Source organism: Petaurus breviceps, unplaced genomic scaffold (assembly GCF_028583685.1).
Source record: "Petaurus breviceps papuanus isolate PSGF00001 unplaced genomic scaffold, PetGlider_PUasm1.0 66, whole genome shotgun sequence".
NCBI classification, from domain to species: domain Eukaryota; kingdom Metazoa; phylum Chordata; class Mammalia; order Diprotodontia; family Petauridae; genus Petaurus; species Petaurus breviceps.
The window spans coordinates 2,223,034-2,230,100 of record NW_027186442.1 but is presented as its reverse complement, the minus strand read 5'-3'; the positions used below and the strand labels follow the sequence as shown (position 1 = coordinate 2,230,100).

General features: G+C 37.0%; 1 pseudogene; it reads right to left on the bottom strand.

The window, feature by feature from the left end:
- Positions 1 to 417: 417 nt before the first annotated feature.
- Positions 418 to 1,814, bottom strand: LOC138173874 (eukaryotic initiation factor 4A-I-like; annotated as a pseudogene).
- Between the last annotated feature and the right edge of the window lie 5,253 nt (positions 1,815 to 7,067).

Below are 7,067 nucleotides of genomic sequence, written 5' to 3'. Positions count from 1 at the left end.
TTAAGCTGGGAGATTTCAAATTTGGCTGTAATATCCCTGTAAGTTTTCTTCCTAGTATATCTTTGAATTGGTTACCAGTGGATTTTTTTTCTATTTCTGCTTTGTCTTCTTGTTCTAGAACTATAAGGCAAATTTCCTTCATAATTTCTTATAATATTGTATCAAGATTCTTTTTTATCATAATTTTCAGGCCATCCTATCATTCTTATATTTTTCTTCTCAATCTCTTCTCCAGATAAGTTTTTTTTTCTGATGAGATGTTTTATATTCTCTTCTATTTTTTTAATTCTTTTGATTTTGTTTTATTATTTCTTGGTATCTTAGAGCATTATTGTATTCCCTTTGCCCAATTCTACTTTTCAAGGAAATATTTTCTTCCTTAAGACATTGGTTCTCTATATAAAGGTATTTCTAGGCTTTCTTTTTTTTTCCCTTTTGCCTCAAAAATTGACATTTATTCAAAGTCAAAAAAAAAAGAAAAAATGACAAAGGTGCTCATACCTTGTTACCCCCTCCCGTCCAGCTCCCCCTCCCCCCATCCCAGAGAGCAGGGACCTGGGTTAAATCAGGTGGGGAAAGCCCCTCAGATGAGGTCAGCCACATTGAGAGGCATCTCCTCAATGGAGGTGTTATAGAAGGTCTCAATGTCTCAAAGAATCCTTTTGTCTACCTCTGTCACCATGTTGATGGCCAAATTTTGGCCTTATGGTCAAAGTGCCCACCATGGCCAATTCTATGAATATAATTCTCCCGGTTGGCAGGAAGGTCATAATTAATAACTAAAGACACTTGCTGAAGATCAATGCCTCTAGCCAATAGGTCAGTAGTAATAATCACCCAAATGGAACCTGAGTGGAACTCCCTCATGATTACATCACGTTCTTTTTGGTCCATGTCTTCATGCATTGCAGAGACAGTAAAGTCACAGGCATGCATTTTTTCAGTAAGCCAATCCACCTTTTGGCGGGTATTGATGAAGATAACAGCTTGGGTAATAGTCAGTGTTTTATACAGATCACACAATGTATGTAGCTTCCACTCCTCTCGTTCCACATTTATGTAAAACTGACAAATGCCTTCCAATGTCAACTCCTCCTTCTTGACTAGAATCCTGATAGGATCCCTCATAAACTTCTTGGTCACTTCCAGCACATCTGAAGGCATGGTGGCTGATAGGAGTACCACCTGAGTACTGCCACTGATTTTCTGGAATATGTCATAGATCTGGTCCTTAAAACCTTGACTCAACATTTCATCTGCTTCACCCAGAACAAATATCTTGATGTATTTAGGAGATAAGTATCACCGGTTAAGCATGTCAAAGACTTGGCCTGGGGTGCCAACAATGATGTGGGGGGCTTCCATCTGCAATTTCTAAACTTCAGCCCTCACATTTGTTCCTCCAATGTAGGCATGGCACGAGGCACCCATGTATTCTGCCAGTGCCATAACTACCTTTTGGATCTGTTGAGCTAGCTCTCTACTGGGCTTCAAAACGAAGGCCTGTGTTGCCTTTAAGTCCAGTTCAATCTGTTGCAAAATGGAAATGGCAAAGGTAACAGTCTTCCCGGTACCAGTCTGGGCTTGAGCAATCACATCATAATCCTTGATACAAGGAAGAATTGTATGTTGCTGAATAGCAGATGGCTTCTCAAAACCATAGGCATATATACCACGAAGGAGAGATTCTGAGAGGTTCATATCTTCAAAGTATCCACAATCTCATTCCAGTTACTCTTGATGACTCCATCAGGGTACATTCCATCAGGGCCATTGTCTCTGGATCAGGAAGCCTGACTCTCAGACATGATCCTGGGAACCTAGGCTTCTTTTGATAATTTTCTTGATTTTTTTTTGGATTTCTCTTTTTTATAATTTTTCATCAATCTCTCTGATTTAAGTCCTTTTTAAGTTCTTCTAAGAAAATATTTCGTGCTCAGGTCCATTTGATGTTTCTCATTGAAAAAGGAGTATTTTATCATGAAAATAATACCCTATGACCAGGTAGAATTTATTTCAGGAATGTAGGATTGATTCAATATTAGGAAACCTATCAGTATAACTGACTATATCAACAACAAAACTAATAGAAATTATATAATTATCAGAATAGATGAAGAAAAAGCTTTTGATAAAATATAACACCCATTCCTTTTTTTTACCTTTCTTAAAATACTGAATTTATTTCTCATGTATTCTTTGTCTCCCACTATTTCCATTTGTCTGACCACCACTACTACTATACTCTATCATAACATTCCGTACATACTTAAAAGAAGTAAAAGGTGGAGTTCCATCCTTGAAAACTAAACAGCCGTTTTGGACAACACATTCTTGGCAAAGTAATCTGGATGACATTTATCAAACATGGTAGGGAAAGTTCTCACTCTGCATTATAAAAAGGACAGCCAGTTATCAACTGTTACAGAAATAAAATGGAAAATTTTTAAAAACTGTTCAAACTTATTTTTATTTAAAAGATTACCTCCACAGCCAGAGATCTTGAATAGGCTCCTGTTCAGAAATACAGAAGAAATTCTTTACATAGTTGATAAATCTGCCTTCCACTTATGGGAGGGATCCACCTTATAACCTAAAAGATCTTTCAGTTGAGATAATGCCCAAGTACTTATTAACTTCTTCCTCTGTTGTGAAAACTTTTCAAAGCTTGCCTTAATTTTTGCTTTAATATCTTCTAGAGAAGTGGGTCATTTAGGAGTCTTAGGAGGCTTGCCCTGGCTTTTGAAGGATTCTTGATCTTTTGATATTTTACTTTCTCTTTGATGTTTATGGGTCGAGAAATCTGGAAACTGCCACAGCTGCCAGAGATTCACTCTCCTGAAGTCTGCTCCAGACAGTGTGGGCTGCCCCAAATCTGGGCTGGAGCTGCTCACACCAGACTGCACTTGGCTCCCAGTCTGGTATGATAGACCCTTCCTGTTGGCATGCCAATCTGCCTTCAGTGGGAGATTGGTTTCTCTCTGTCACTTTCTGGGTTCTGTAGCTCTAAAATTTGTTTAGAGTCAGTTTTTTTACACGTATGGGAAGTAGTTGGAGTGGGACTCAACCAAGTTCCTATTTTTACTTCTCATCTTGGCTCCAACAAATTATTAAATAAGAAAATAGCCCATAAAGCATCTATAAAAAGGATAACACTTATTTGTCAAATATGATGCAGTGGTATATGCTCATAGTCCCTGCTACAAGAAGGATTAAGGTTCATGGATCATTTATTTGAGTTCAAGACTTCTGACCAGATGTATACTAAGTCAATAGACTGTCTGACTAAGTACTGCACTATCAATATAAAAAGCATCCATGAATGGATGGGAATAGGAGGATACCAGGATACCTAAGGAGAGTTGAACAGGCCAAAGTAAAGTTGATCAAATCTTTGGTGAAAATCGACATTTGGAACAAACAACATTTGGAATAGTGACAATTGCATTTCCAGACATTCCAGCCAAGGGGAATAGCTAGTGAAAATGAATGGATACAGATTTTTTTTTGTGAGGAATGTCAAGGAGACCAGTGTGTCAATTGGGTTGCAGAGGATGTGGGAATGAGTATGATTTAGGAAGATAAGAATGGTAAAAAGAGAAAAAGTTATGAAGGTCTTTGAATGTGCAACAGAGGACTTTCTATTTAATCCTGAAGATAACAGGGAGCCTGTGGAATTTCTTCAAAAGGTAGGTGATTTAGTGACACTTGAACTTTAGGAAATGAATATACATGTAAAGGAAATAGATAGTCCTGTGACAATTACAGGGAGTTCTCTTTCTTAGTCACTGGTGGCCAGTTTTTGTTTTTTTTTTTAAGCAATCGGGGTTAAGTAACTTGCTCAAGGTTACACGGCCAGTTATTTCTGGGTGTGGTGCTGAGTGTCTGAGCCCAGGATTCGATCTCCAGGTCATCCCAACACTGGAGCCAGTGCTGTTACTCGCTGAGCCACCTGGCCGCCCCTGGGTGGCCAGTTTCTTACCAGAGTCCTCATTAATAGGCTGATCCTTCATCTGGAATCCATTTTCTGAATTTGACTCTATAAAATTTAGCTTTTCACTTAACAGAACTGCACTTTTGTTTCCTATATCCACATTATTCATCTGTCAATCCAAGTCACAGTTACAACAAAGGATTCCTTTTCTACTTCTTTGTACATAGTGTGTGTGTCATGATCCTTCAACAAGGTTTTGGATCTCTGATCCCTTCTTCCCTAGTTACATCAAGTAGTAAAATCTTATCTTCTTTCCCACCTATCACCAATGTTTTGATAAAGTTCCTTTTCCTAAATCTTTGTAGTTTAACTTATCCTTTTGCTTGGATTCTATACTCTACACCAATGAATATGGCCTTGAACCTGGGTTAATTCACTTCTCAACACTTTAAAATAATTTATTGCTTCCAACAACTCGTTGACATTTGGTAGCTTCTTTTCAAAACCAATATCAATTATATTTTCCTTCACTTCTTGGAAAATTACACACCACTGAACACTTTCTAAAATCTAATCAGATCCGCTTCTCAAGATTTTACTGTTCCTTTTCCTATAAGATCCTTTCTCTTTTTGTAGTTGGCTATCAAGGCAAGGGCCTTACCCTCGTTTGCTGAATTATACCTTGAATTAAATTCATGTACACTTGCTATCATGTCCCACCCCATCATAAGACATTTCTAGTCTCAGCAAACTTTCTTGACAATGGTTTCCAGTTTTATAGGTTTTAAATTTTGCATAATTCCAGATGTTCTGCTATAAAAATTAAGTTGATATTTTTTTCCTTTTGTTAAAGTCTGGAATTCTTGCCACTGTTGTAATATTTTGGTCACAGTTCTGACTTAAATGTCCCATTTTTCTTCACCAGCAGGAATATGCTTCTTTCTCTGAGAAAAATATAACATGGGTCTGTCTTTCCCCTGTGATACAATATATTATTTTATGGCATGGAAAATCCTATTATCACAGATAGCTGTTTATTATAATTTTAAAAAAAATTCTTCTCCTGAGGTTGATTCTAACATCTCTTCTTTAGATATCTATTTTTAAATCAACATTTTAAACTCTATTAAATATGATTTCATCTTATAGAAGTCATTTTAAAACTCTTAGACTATTAGGAATTTTAAAAAGATTTATGTTTCTTAGTCAATGCATTCAAAATGGATATGGTTTTATTTTTTTTCTCATACCTGCTAGTTAAGACTTCATATTTCACTACATTATCAATATCATGGTATAAAATATTCTCAATACTTTTAGCTTTTAGATCTTGGGTCATTCCTTTAGCTAACATTGAGTGACTCTATCTTCATTGCTAAATACCTGTGTTGTTTTAGAGATATAACTTCTAGATTACATATTTTACCATACAAAAAATAGATACAATAAATCAATAAATATTAGCAATTAAATATTCTACTACTCCAAATTATATCACGAAAACTTAGGGACTTTGAAAACTGAAAAATACTATAATATTTGCTTTAAAATGAACTTATGCCTCTAATGGATCTATGTGACCCAAAAGCATCTAAAAATCCCAGATGGAAACTCTAGTGAGTCGCTCAAAAGTAAAAATGCATTTCATAAATGCTAGACAAACCCACAGTGAATAACCTCATTCTCTGCATCTCTCTCTCTTTCTGTCTCTCTATGTATCTCTCTCTTTCTCTGTCTCTCTGTCTCTCTCCTCTCTGTCTCTCTCTGTCTCTGCCTGTCTCTCTGTCTCTGTTTCTCTCTCTGTCTCTCTGTCTCTGTCTCTCTCTTTCTCTCTGTCTCTGTCTCTCTGTCTGTCTCTCTCTGTCTGTCTGTCTCTGTCTCTTTGTCTCTCTCTGTCTCTCTCTCTCTCTCTCTCTCTGTCTCTCTCTGTCCCTCTCTCTGTCTGTCTGTCTGTCTGTCTCTCTCTCTCTCCCATCTGCCTATCTTTCTTTAGGTCTCTGTCTCTCTCCTCCATGACAGAGGATTCTCTACTTTATGGGTAAGCTTTTTCTGACCCAGTGTGGCCATTTTTACGGTGAAAACAAAAGTGGAAAAGAGTATCAATTTATTTTAATTTAAGCAGTAATGGTATCTTTTTTTAAGATCTTATTAAAAAGTTGTGAGGGGCAGCCAAGTAGCACAGCAAATAAGAGCACCAGCCCCAGTGTTGGGATGACCTGGGCATCGAATCCGGGCTCAGACACTTAGCACCCACCCAGAAAGACCTGGCTGTGTAACCTTGAGCAAGTTACTTAACCACAATTGCTTAAAAAAAGAGTTGTTTTGTGATAGTTTGTTATCTGCAAGTATCTCATTGTACTCCATCACCAAACCTAAACCTCTGGACTGTACTGAATCAATCCTGGCCAAGAATAGCACAATGTGGTAAAATCAGCAATAATGAAAATTTAGCAATTCATTTATCATTTGCACCAATTCTTGCTTTGAAAATCATTAAGCTCAATCTTAGATCTAGCCACATGTCTGACTTTTTTGTTGTATTCTGTCAATCAATAAACAAGGACTTATTAAGCATCTATTATTCACTAGGCACTTGGGATAGTCCTCAAGGATAAAATATGAACTCTGCACATGGGAACCTGGACTCCACTAAGTGATATTTCACTTTGGCTTACCCAAAACCAGAACTGCATGGCCCTTCATAGTCCTTTCCAAATGATATGCATTTATATAAACAATGCATCCTAACTCTATACACTTCCAATCTCCCATTTATGTATTATGTTTCTCCATTACAAAGAAAAGCACCAAATACCAATATCTGCCATACAAGCACTTAATAAATACATTTTCAGTTATTATTAATTTATTTATTCATTTGAATTGTATATAAAGTAAATTCAAGGTAGCTTTGTCAGGAAAAACTCTAGGAGTTGAGGGGATAGGAATGGGAGATAGAGATTAGAAAGAGTCTCATTTAGAGAGCTGAACATCTCTGCTGAGGAACAGCAAGGATAGCCTCATTGAACCATAACATGTATAAAAGGAAGTTATGTAGGTATTAATGTCCCTCCCCCAGAAACTAGTGATGCTGAACCTTCTGGAAATAGTGATCCTGCCAAGGGGAAGAAGA